This window comes from Physeter macrocephalus, unplaced genomic scaffold, assembly GCF_002837175.3.
Source record: "Physeter macrocephalus isolate SW-GA unplaced genomic scaffold, ASM283717v5 random_751, whole genome shotgun sequence".
Taxonomy (NCBI): Eukaryota; Metazoa; Chordata; class Mammalia; order Artiodactyla; family Physeteridae; genus Physeter; species Physeter macrocephalus.
Genome location: NW_021146037.1, coordinates 34,103 through 45,298, shown reverse-complemented (window position 1 = coordinate 45,298; position 11,196 = coordinate 34,103). Strand labels below are relative to the sequence as shown.

Sequence of the window (11,196 nt, the reverse complement as noted above, 5' to 3'; positions counted from 1 at the left end):
AATGATAAAGTGAGGTTAAGATTATTTATTGTACTTAAGGTACCCAAAATGCAAGAGTCTTTTGACAAAAACTTTTCTAGCAAATTTTAAAACTCAGTAACATTCTACCACCAGTGTTTTTATAAAGCCCAGACGAACGTCTCCTACTCTGGGTCTTAACTTGAAATGCAGCCAAAATAGAGTGATTCTTTCTCCCCATTTGAAAAGAATGACCAAACGAAGGACCTGCGGCCATTAGGAAGGCCTGCTGCACATCTGCAGGTGTTACTCGTGTGTAAACACCCCGGTGGAAGAGGACAAGGGGCCCTCGAGGGGTGTCAGATCGTTACCCCCGTAAAGGGAAGCACCTCTCTTTTCTCTTTCTTACTCACCCAATAAACTCCCTTACAGGGACATGTAAGTAAAGGGCTTTACAGAAGCAACCGTCCACCTGAAAGGCTTGCTCCATGCTTGGTTTCCACCTGGGAATACACTTCTTTGCAGGACTGTCATTTGCTCTTCGTTTCCTTTTACTATTCTAATCATTATTTACTGTGTTTCTCTCTCAGGCTTGTAGGTTTTGATGTTGTCAGTTTAAAAGAAGGTGACAAATGCGTGTAGGCCAGGGGTTGCCAGTGGCACTTGGGAGTCGGGGCGGTGGGGGGAGCTCCTAGGGGCCGCGCTGGGTGACGGGGGAGTTTTCACACGGGTGCCGGCCCAGTATTGCCAGATGGCTCCGTTTTTTCAAGACAAACAGAAATCCATATCTTCTGTGAACTCTTCCTGTTTTTAAACATGACCAACCAATTTAAAAGAGCTTAAAAACACTCTAGTTGAAACAAAACCTTTCCTCAGGCCTGACCTAGCCCGCTTGGTGGGCGGCCCCATCTCTTCGATAGGAAACCTACCTGCCCTTTGTCTACACCAGTTAACACCCTTCGGATGGAAGGGCCCAGCATTTGGATACGTGAGCATCTTGCCAGCGTGACTTCTGAGAACTCTGCAAACTCAGCCTGTCTAGAGGCGCTGATGTAGACCCGCCTTCCTACTCTTCCTACTGTGCAGGTGTAGCTCTCTGCTCAGGTCCCACCTCCATAGCTCACCTGGGGCTCTGCCGGCTCTACCTTGACCGGCCCAATGAGGCGAGCCTCCCAGATGCACCCTTGGTGAAAGTCCAGGGCTCTCTGCCAACCGAGGAAGCTGGGCTCATTTCCTGCCATCGAGAAGAAATGCTGCAGCCGGACGGGGCGGCCACAGGCTTGACCCGTCTCCATGCTTGTTTGCTTCCAGAATTCCTCGGAGACACCTTGCAGGGAAAGCTACAGCTTATTAGCCGGTGTGGACATAACTGATGATTGACATTCACATTCGACCCTTGAGCTCTTCAGAGAAGGACAAGAGTATATAAAACAATCAGCTACCTGGAGTTTAGATTCCTGGCCTCAGCTGGGACTCAGGTGTGTTCAGATCTCGTTGGCTGGTGAAGTGCCCCTGTCTTCTGGCAAAAATCTGCTTCATTCTTTACCCCGAAATAATTTTTGACTGAAATATGTACTCCTAACCACTCTATTTTGTTTTATGCATCTTACCCTTGCCCACGAACGGCTGTAGAAAAGCTTCCAAAGGCAACTGAATTTATAAAAGCTGCTGAACTTCTGGTCAAGGGTGACATGTTACAGGCAATGTGAACTCTGAGCCAGACAGGAGCAAAATGGGTTCTGAACAAAACCCCCAAATTTCTGGATGTTTTGTAAATGCTCTCATGACAGCGCATGCATGATACACTGTCTCAAAGAAATACGCTTGCTGCCTGTTACATGCTAGTCTCATGGGTTTTTCTATTTTTAGACATTAACTATGCCATCCAGTGGAAAAAGAAACCACGCTCAGTAAATTCTACAGCTTTAAATATCGTATTCCCCGAAGGGATTATGGTAAGACCCTCCTACCTCCTTAACTCTGGTTTGAAATGTTCACAAGTGTGACATTATCTTGCTCATATTTTTATTTCTATACCGCCAGTAATTTGAACTAAATAAGCAGAAAGGGTGGGGTGACAGTGAAGCTAGTGAGAGACAGAAATATATGAAATCAACGACATTTTAGGCCAGGCTTTCTCGGATGAAATTTTGTAGGGAAACTGGTCGATTCTAGTCAAACAACTAGACATATTTAAAAATAACAATTAATAATTCATTCCATTTTCTAACTTGTTCAATATATTTTAACATTTAAAAAATTAGTTTGAATGATATAAACAAATCTCTGGGGAAACTCTTTTTTTTTTTTTCTGTGGTAGGCGGGCCTCTCACTGTTGCGGCCTCTCCCGTTGCGGAGCACAGGCTCCGGACGCGCAGGCTCAGCGGCCGTGGCTCACGGGCCCAGCCGCTCCGCGGCATGTGGGATCCTCCCGGACCGGGGCACGAACCCGCGTCCCCCGCACCGGCAGGCGGACTCTCAACCACTGCGCCACCAGGGAAGCCCTGGGGAAACTCTTAAAGTAGCAGGAATAATGGAGTGAAAAGATCATCGTTTACAACCATCACCGTAACCAGGCCGGTGGGTCAGCAGGAGAAGTTGTGGGATACTTACCTACTCTCAGAGTACATCCCCGCAAAATAGTTATTGATTACAGAGGAAGGAAAGAATCTGGCAGACACCCTCCTGACCAAGTGACCAATGTTCGTGCCGCGGCAACAGGCCAGACAGACACCATGTGCCACCTGGAGGAGCACAAAGACGCGGCACTTCTGTGAGCTACCTGCCCAAGAGGCCTAACCTCGCGTCAGGTCAAGAGGAGTGCGGGACGTCCTACAAAATGGCCTGCCCGTTATCTCCCCAAAGTCAAGGTCATGGGGGCCAAAGAGGAGGAAGGAGGTCCCAGGCTGAAGAGATTAAAGAGGCATAAACCTGGCTGTGACACTCCTCTATATAAGATAGATAACCAACAAGGACCTACTACTGTACAGCACAGGGAACTCTACTCAATATCTTGTAATAACCTATAAGGGAAAAGAATCTGAAACACACACACACACACACACACACACATCTATCTATCTATCTGAATCACCGTGCTGTGTACCTGAAACTAACACGATATTGTAAATCAACTGTAAGTCTGGATCCTAGATTGGGTCCTTTGTCATAAAAAGCCATGGGGCAACGGAAAGAAATCCGGACGAGGGTCTTGGGTGAAGAGTCAGCAGGAACTCTTGTACTATTTGTGCAACATTTCTATAAACTCGAAACTGCTTCAGAATAAAATTTAAAATAGCACTGAAACAGCAATGACAACAATGCTTGGAGCTGTGGCAGCGTCGTGCAGAGCCTCAGCCTGGCCGACCAGGACTCACGTCTCGGTCCACGACTCGCTGGCAGTGTGACGTAGGGCAGGCTCCTTAGCGCCCCTGAGACCACTTCTCACCCCTCATCTGGAAAGTAGGGATAACACTACTACCTGCCCATAGGGCTTCAGGAGGATTAAGTGTGATGACCTACATAACCGCTCGGCTCCGAGGTTAACACAGAAAGCACTCAGTGAACAATGGCCACAGTAAGCAGCATACTGGTTCCCCAGGGCTGCTGTAGCAAAGTACCTGCCACATGCCGGGCGGCTTCAACAACAGACGGTTAGTGTCTCACGGTCTGAGATCAAGGTGTGGGTGCGGCGGGGGGGGGTTCCTTGTGAGGCCACGAGGGAGGCTCTGCCCAGGCCTCTCCCAGCATCTGGTCGTTGGCCGGCAACCTTGGCAACATCACCTGCTCATCCCCTGGATGTCTGCCTCCATCCTCACGTGGGGTTCTCCCTGTGGGAATATCTCCTTTGTATAAGGACACCAGTCACATTGGACGAGGGCCCAGCCTGACCCACTACAACCTCCTTTTAACTAGTTACATCTGCAACCATCCCACTTCCAAATAAGGTCACACTCCGAGGTGCTGGGGGTTAGGGCTTCAGCATACGGATTTGGGGGCAGGACTCAGTGCATAACAAACGGTGTGATCATTAGCAGCACGTTAAGAGAGATCCAGTCCTTCCTCCCTGGATCAGTAACTCCGAGAAGTGTCTGAAGGGGTGACAGTTTGTCACTCTTTGTTTCATTTCATGACACTTTACAAAACACTCTAGCAGGCCAGTCTGACCTTTCGACAAAAGTAAAATTATTTGTGTTTCAGAGAAATGTGCAATGGTCATTTGAGGTACCACGGAAACACCATGAAAATCCCACCAGAAACAGGTTTGTACTCCTGAGCAAGAGGGTCAGTTGGGCTCTTCCAGGCTCTCTCCTTGGAGAGGTTTGCTTCTATCTAGGTCCAGAGTGAGAATCTACTCAAGGAGTCAGGGCCGCCGCCGGTCCTTGCGGTCTGGACCGCGAGTGGTCCTGGTGCAGGCGGCCCTGGGCCGCTGCATCCACACGGAGGGAGAACAGAGGTCCCGGTTCTCCAGGAGTTATTGGGTGTCTCATTCGGCCAAGAGCCGGAAGCACTGCTTCATCTAAACAATGCTCTGGCCTAGGCGCACTGGTCTGTTTGCACATCCTGCAGGTGGACACAGGTTCAGGCTCCAGAAATAAAGCCTCAGGACGGCCACGGAGGAGACTCAGGTCAGTTCCCCAGACGCGTTCACCCACAAGTGGGAGGTGTAAGCCGGTGGTTCTCAGCCCTGCCTGGGAGCGTGCGTGTGCGTGTGTGTGTGTGTGTGTGTGTGTGTGTGTGTGTGTGTGTGCGCGCGCTTGAGCACTTGTGTGCTTCCTGTGACCTTTTAGTTCAAGGTCACCGAAAAAAGCCTCTTCCCTCTCTGTTTCTCTTCACTAGCCTGGTGACAATCCCTGACAGTTTTGCCCAGAGCACTTTCTTCTCTGGGATAAGCTCTCCCTCTGAGCCCGGGAAGGACGGCCCGTCTGCTTTTGCTCATCAGGCTTTACCTGAGGTCTCTTCCTGCCCTTCTCAGCTCCCAGTCTGGATGCCGTCCTCCACTGAGACTCTGAGGCCAGAATCGAGTCGTCAGGCAGCTGACCTGTCGCCTCAGTTTCCTCATCTGGAGAATGGGTCTGACTGATTTACAGCAAGAACAAGAACCCTTCAGGGGTTTTGTGAGGGAACGTGAGTTAATACGAGTGTGTTCCATTTATCATGCTGCTTGGTATCTTATGGACGCTCCATTAGTGAACCGGTACAGTCTCAGGATTTCTTGCCTCATAATTTAAACTTTAGCAACAATAGAAACACTTGTCTGCTCCTACACACACGTGCACACGCGCGCGCGTATGCACACGCTCGGCTCTGCCTTTTCTGGCTTTTCCCTCTGTGCAGCTGCTTGTCCCCTATTTCCCTAAGCCCCGTCGTGCATTACGAGCCGGCTCAGGACCCTTCCCTACAAGGACCCTCCATCTGAACTGGGCCAGGAACCCGTGTGGGCTCCAGAAACCACCGCGTCTGGTCTGCTGGGGCCTTGCTCACGCTTGTCGAGGTTATCCATCCCCCTGGAATCCTGGGACTTGGAAAGGGCCGGGGCGGCAGGATCCTGACGAAGCTGGGGTCCCCCCCACCCCCGCTGGCCCGAAACCGGCCGCAGGTCCCCGCAGGCCCCGAAGGCGAGGTGCCCCGCGCTCCCACAGAAGGGCCGGCTTTCCTGATTTGCACAGAGAGCAGGAACGAGTGCGGGCGTGGGGTGGCGGCAGAAGGGCCAGACCCTCGGGTCACGTCGGATTTAAGGACGCGGCCCAGTAAGCGGAGGCGGCGGGCCGGGTGTTTCGTTCGTCTCGGAGGTCAGACAGGGCGTTGGGTTGGTTAGTTTGGCGAAAACGTGGCCCTGACGCGGTGAGTATGAAATGAAGCGAAGCGCCCGCGCGCCCTGGAGGAAGGGAGCCGGGGCCGAGGGAGCCTGCGTGTTGTTAGGGTGGCTTTCCGGCTGAGACCTGCTCCCCGGGGGGGAGCCTGCGTGTTGTTAGGGTGGCTTTCCGGCTGAGACCTGCTCCCCGGGGGGGTCCAGAGGACACACCTCTCTCCGCGAGTGCGGGAAGCGAACCCGCGGGGGGAGCCCTGCGTCCTGGGCGAGCTGGGACCACCCTTCCCCGGAGGCGGGAGTAGCTGGGGCCCGAGGGGCTGGGGCCCGGGGCGCGGAGCTGCGACAGGTGAGGCGGGCGGGGCGACCGTGGCGAAGGAGGGCCAAGCAGGCTCGGGACGGTCCGCGCGCAGAGACCCGGGGCGCCGGCGGGCCGTCCCGGAGCCCCTGGAGGGGAAACGGGGGACCCCACGGGCTTCTTGCTCGATCTGCACGGGCGGAAAAGCTTGAGGTCGAGGGAACAAAGTCTAAGCGGAATGATGAACACAGAGTCACGGCCCCTCAGTCAGTTCTCAGACCCGGAGCCCCTTGAATGGAGGGGAGGCCCGGTCCCTTTAAGGAAGGACCCTGGTCCACTGCAGGTAACGTACAGTTCCCCTCTCTCCCAGCCCTGCGAGGAGGACACGGCCCTTTACCAGCGTGACCGTGCGCTGGGGAAAGGGGAAGAATCAGACATCTGGGGACTCGTGGACGCCGGCTCGGAACCGAGGCTCATTCGAGGAGACCCCAGACGCGCCGCGGCCGCCAGTCAGGGTAGGGGCTTCTGGAGGGCAGGTGGTCAGTGGGCTTTAGCTCGGGTCCCTCTCACAGTGGGCCCTGGGCCCCCAGACCCGTCCTGTGGTTATCAGCCCGGGCCTGGGATGCGCCCCCGGAAGAGACGCTCTCAGCCGCCGGCAGAGTCCCCAGCTGGGCTCATCCAGCGCAATGCCGTGCCCGTCACGGGTTCTCAAAAAATTGTGGGACAGAAGAGCGCCAACGGGGCTGTGATGTTTTTGAAACGATGGCGCGCACGGGGGCCCGTCGTCGCCCCTGAGTTTTGCTTGTGGCTGGCGGCTCAGCGCTGTCTGAGTGTCTGTCCTGGCTGCTGTCCTGCCTCGTCTCGCCTGATCTGGGCGCCACCCTCGGCGAGGCATCCGTGGGGCCTCAGCGGCTCGGCTCCACGGAGAGGTGGGCTTCCTTCCAGAAGCTGCAGTTGCCACAGCTGCTGCCCTACCCTCACGTCTAACCCTCTCATTCATGTTTTTTGGATTCTTCACCGTGTCCCCAAACCACCCCTGTTAAATTAGGTCATCTTAGAACATTTGCTGCTCTTCTTCTCAACTACTTGGGAAGAAAAGATTCTGAGGCTATGACTTCACTCGGGTTCCATGTCCTCTGTTTACTGCTCCCTCTATCTTGATGTGGGGACGTCACCCCATATTTTTAGGACACAGTCTACACAACAGTGACACGTCATTTTGAACTCCTGTGCGGTGGCTCGGGGCTGAGACTGAATTCTCCTGTTTCATCGTAAGGCCTGGCCAAGAGTAAACAGAAACTTTAAACTGAAAGACGGCAGGTTAGCAGTTTACTTGATATTTCTTGTTCCATAAAATGGAAACCATCACATTTCATCTCTTTACTTATTAGAGACGTACTTTTCCAATCTCCTATAAATATGTAAGCAACTTCATTCGATATCAGATAGGAAACTCGTGTTTAGGGAGAAAAGCCTCCAAGATGCTCTGCATTCTGCCGTCAGAATCAGAGAGCCTGAGGCCAACTCTTGTATTTCAACAAATTGAAAACCGGAGAAGTAGGAATTTGCCCAGGATTCCATAAAATGTGATGTAACGTCATTGATTTTAAAGCCCTCAGTTTACGTAGGAAGTAAGACCATGAGAACTGGAAAAGGGAAGCATGAACAACAATGTGGGTAAAACACGAGCGCCGTGAGGGCACAGACCACAGCCCGCTGGTCCTCAGGATACGCCCAGCCCTGGCACCGTGCCTGGCACGCAGCAGGTGCTCAAGAAAGCTTTGTTAGATTGTTACTTAATAAATGGACACCAGAGAATAGCCCAGTCACCACCTCAGTCGCTCTTGCTCATCTAAGTGTTGACTCTGCAAAATGGGAAATCATATTTCTTGTCCACAAGAAAATGCTGATTTATTGCCATGATCGGTTATAAAATAGAAATATGAGCCGAGAAAATGCAAAGCATGGCAAGATGACCTGGAGCTCTTTGTATATACCTTCTGTACTTTGCTGTTTAAAATATGTTTTAAAAAGCCTTTAGCTTTCTCTCTTTGTGGGGAATAGAATTTAGACCTCAAGATATGTACAAGGTGGGGAAACTCACCTTCCACGCCAGTCACATTGGACGAAGGGCACACGCCGCTCGGATATGAGCTCATCTTAACTCATGACATCTGCGGAGACCCTCTTTCCAGGTAGGGCCATATTCCCAGGTACTGGAGGTTGCGACGTGAACACATCCTTTTAGGGACAGAGTTCAGCCCATAATGTGCATCACGAGGGCCCCTTACCCCTCCCTTGGGTTGTGCGGGGACCTCAGAGGCTCCCAGCTCGGGGCAGCCCCTGCCCTCCCTCGGGACCAACCTGGCCTCAGGTCCCTCAGTGCCCGCTTCTCCCCCATCCTCCGGAATCTGCTACTTCCCACCCGCCAAGTGTTGACCTGGGACCCCCCCTTCCTTCTTCGCAGCCCCGGCGGGTCCCCTGGGACCTGGTTACACTTGTCTTGTCTCCTTGGAAAATAAAAGACGTAGTGGCCTCGGTGAGGTGTCTTCACTTTCTTCAAGGCATCTCCTCCCCCTCCCCTCATGCTTTTTTGTGGAGACATGAAAGGTGACTGTCCCCCTGGGGGTCAGGGGGCACTGGCGAGTGAGCCCTACAGTGAGATCTGGCACTGACCGCCGGGGCGCCCCGAGGATGACCACCCCGGTTCCCCATGAGTCATCCGCTGCACGTGGTTCCGTAGAGTCCCCTGCCAGTGACGTCGTGGAAAATGGGAAGGGGGGGGGGAACCAGGAAAGGGAGAATAAAATGCACTGAGAGCAAGAGGTAGGGAGAAATAGTAGAATAAAGGATTTAAGCAGAGAGGGAGAGGAGAAATATCGCAAAGGGACAGAACAGGGGAAGCGTTCATGAAACTAATTGTACGGGAACAGGCAGAGTTTATTAAAAATTCCCGCAAGGCTTTCTTGTTAAAAATGAACATAAAACAATAAGCCAGTCACAAAAAGACAAATCCTGTATGACTCCACTTTTATGAGGTCCTGGGGTCGTTAAATTGAGCAATTGACGCAGGAGCGGGCCGCAGAACAGAGAAGGATGCAGCCACGGGCTCCCCTCTGGGGTGACAGCATCGCGTCCAGCGTGGGGACAGAGGAGTTTGGACCATGACCACCCAGACGGTTAAATGAGGGAAATAGATGTTCTGAAACGAAGATGCAGTCAGTACAGCTCTGTCCACTTATCAGATATCATTTTTACAACCCTGACTTCTTTTCCACCTTTTCTACTAAACTCTAATGCTGATTTATAACTCCTGTGAGCAAAGATGAGTGTCAGAGCTCTCAACCATTGATCTATTCTCCTGTATTGATTCTACCTGCACTTACTGCTGACGGCCAATAGGGGGTGTTAATCAACAGCTTTATTTCTATTCTGCTCATTGATATCTTAATTAAAAAACATACGTATGTGTCAAATTTCAACACATTTATTAAAACATAAATATTTAACTCCTTGAATCGCAGAGGACTTGTATCACTCTCATTAAATTCACTTATGTATTCTTTAGTCTCAAAACTAATCTTCCTAAATGTCTACAAATACACTTTGAAGGATATAGATGTATTTTAAAGTCAACATTTAAATGGAAACATAGCATGTGTACAGAAAAGTTCACGAATCCCAAATGTACCGCTGGAAGAATTTTTCCAAAGGCAACACATCTGTGGGACCACCGGGGCGACAGGCAGGGTGTTCCCCGGCAATTCCCTCATTACCCCTTCCTAGACATCACCCCCCTCAGAGGAAGTGCTCTTTTTCTTTTTTTGGCCACACTGCGAGGCTCGTGGGATCTTGGCTCCTCAACCAGGGATCGAACCTGTGCCCTCAGCAACGACAGCGCAGAGTCTTAACCACTGGCCCGCTGGGGAACTCCCAGAGTGAGTGCTCTTCTGACTGTGGCTTCAACCTAGGGTAATCCTGCTGCTCTTAAACACTGAATAAATTGCTTATATTGTGTGTCTGGGTTCTTCTTAATATTACGTTCATGAGATCGTCCATGTTCTGAGTGAAGCAATATTACATGGTAGTATGTATGTAGTATGCATGTAGTTTGTATGTAGTGTGTAGTGTGTTCACACATCATTGCACTATAGCGTTCTACTGTCTGAATATACCGCGGTCATTTATCCGCCTACGGCCAGCAGGCCGCTGGGCTGCTCCCAGCCCGGGCTGTTATGACTGACGCGGTTCTGAACGTTTTGCACGCGTGTTTCGGTGCACGTATGTTTGCATTTCTGAGAAGTGTATATTTAGGAGTAGAATTGCCGAACAGGTTTCCAGAAAGGTGGTACCGATTTACATTCCCACCGGCTGCAATTTCTGTCTCTCCACATCCTCACCGACGTTTGATTTCGTAAACCTATTTTTTATTGCGTGACATTTTTTACGTTACTTGACATATAGTTTTTCCAGGGTTTTCCGAACAGTATAGCCTTAGCAAGATACTAGGGAAAGAGGAATGAAGATTAAGAGCTGTGTAATTACAAGCACTCAGAATACGTAGGTAGCACACCAAGTATTCGAATGGAAATCTTCAGACATTTCTCGAGTTAGGGAGGCCTCTTCTTGATCAATGCGAGGTGTTGTGGATGAAGTCCTTTATTCTTCCTCATTTTAAGGCCGCGTTACATTTAAGCTGCTGCAGCGAGGAACCCCCGAGCCCTAACTGAGCATCAGCGTTGGGGCGGACGGGAGCGCCTAACGCCCCACGGCAGAGCCACCTCTCCCTCGCACACGGAGGCGTCCATCCCAAAGCTCAGCATCATTCCCGCCACATGTCGCCAGTCCAGAGGTGGCCTGCGTGTTACTGACCCCAGCGTCTTCTCAGTGCTGTCTGAAGACGAAGTCAGAAGGGAATAAGCTGCAGGAGGCGTGAATGTCCGGGTTACTGGCGTGTAAGCAAGTGGGGCTCCTTTTGCCTTTTCTCTGGATCTTTACACTGGCGTGTGAACACGGAGGAAAACACAGATGCGGACGCTGCGTGTCCTGCTCGGGCCAGGTCACTCCCGGAGCATGGACAAGTTAGAGAAGCTTCCAGAGCAAGCAGAAGCGTGACATGCACTCCGCTTAC

The 11,196-nt window shown here is 51.6% G+C and overlaps 1 long non-coding RNA gene across 1 annotated transcript; it reads left to right on the top strand.

The window, feature by feature from the left end:
- The first annotated feature begins 1,287 nt into the window (after positions 1-1,287).
- LOC114485220 (uncharacterized) lies at positions 1,288-8,197 on the top strand. The gene is made up of 5 exons (XR_008616776.1): positions 1,288-1,436; positions 1,828-1,913; positions 4,528-4,586; positions 4,798-7,385; positions 8,130-8,197. It is a non-coding gene; the product is annotated as an uncharacterized lncRNA (long non-coding RNA).
- Positions 8,198-11,196: the final 2,999 nt, after the last annotated feature.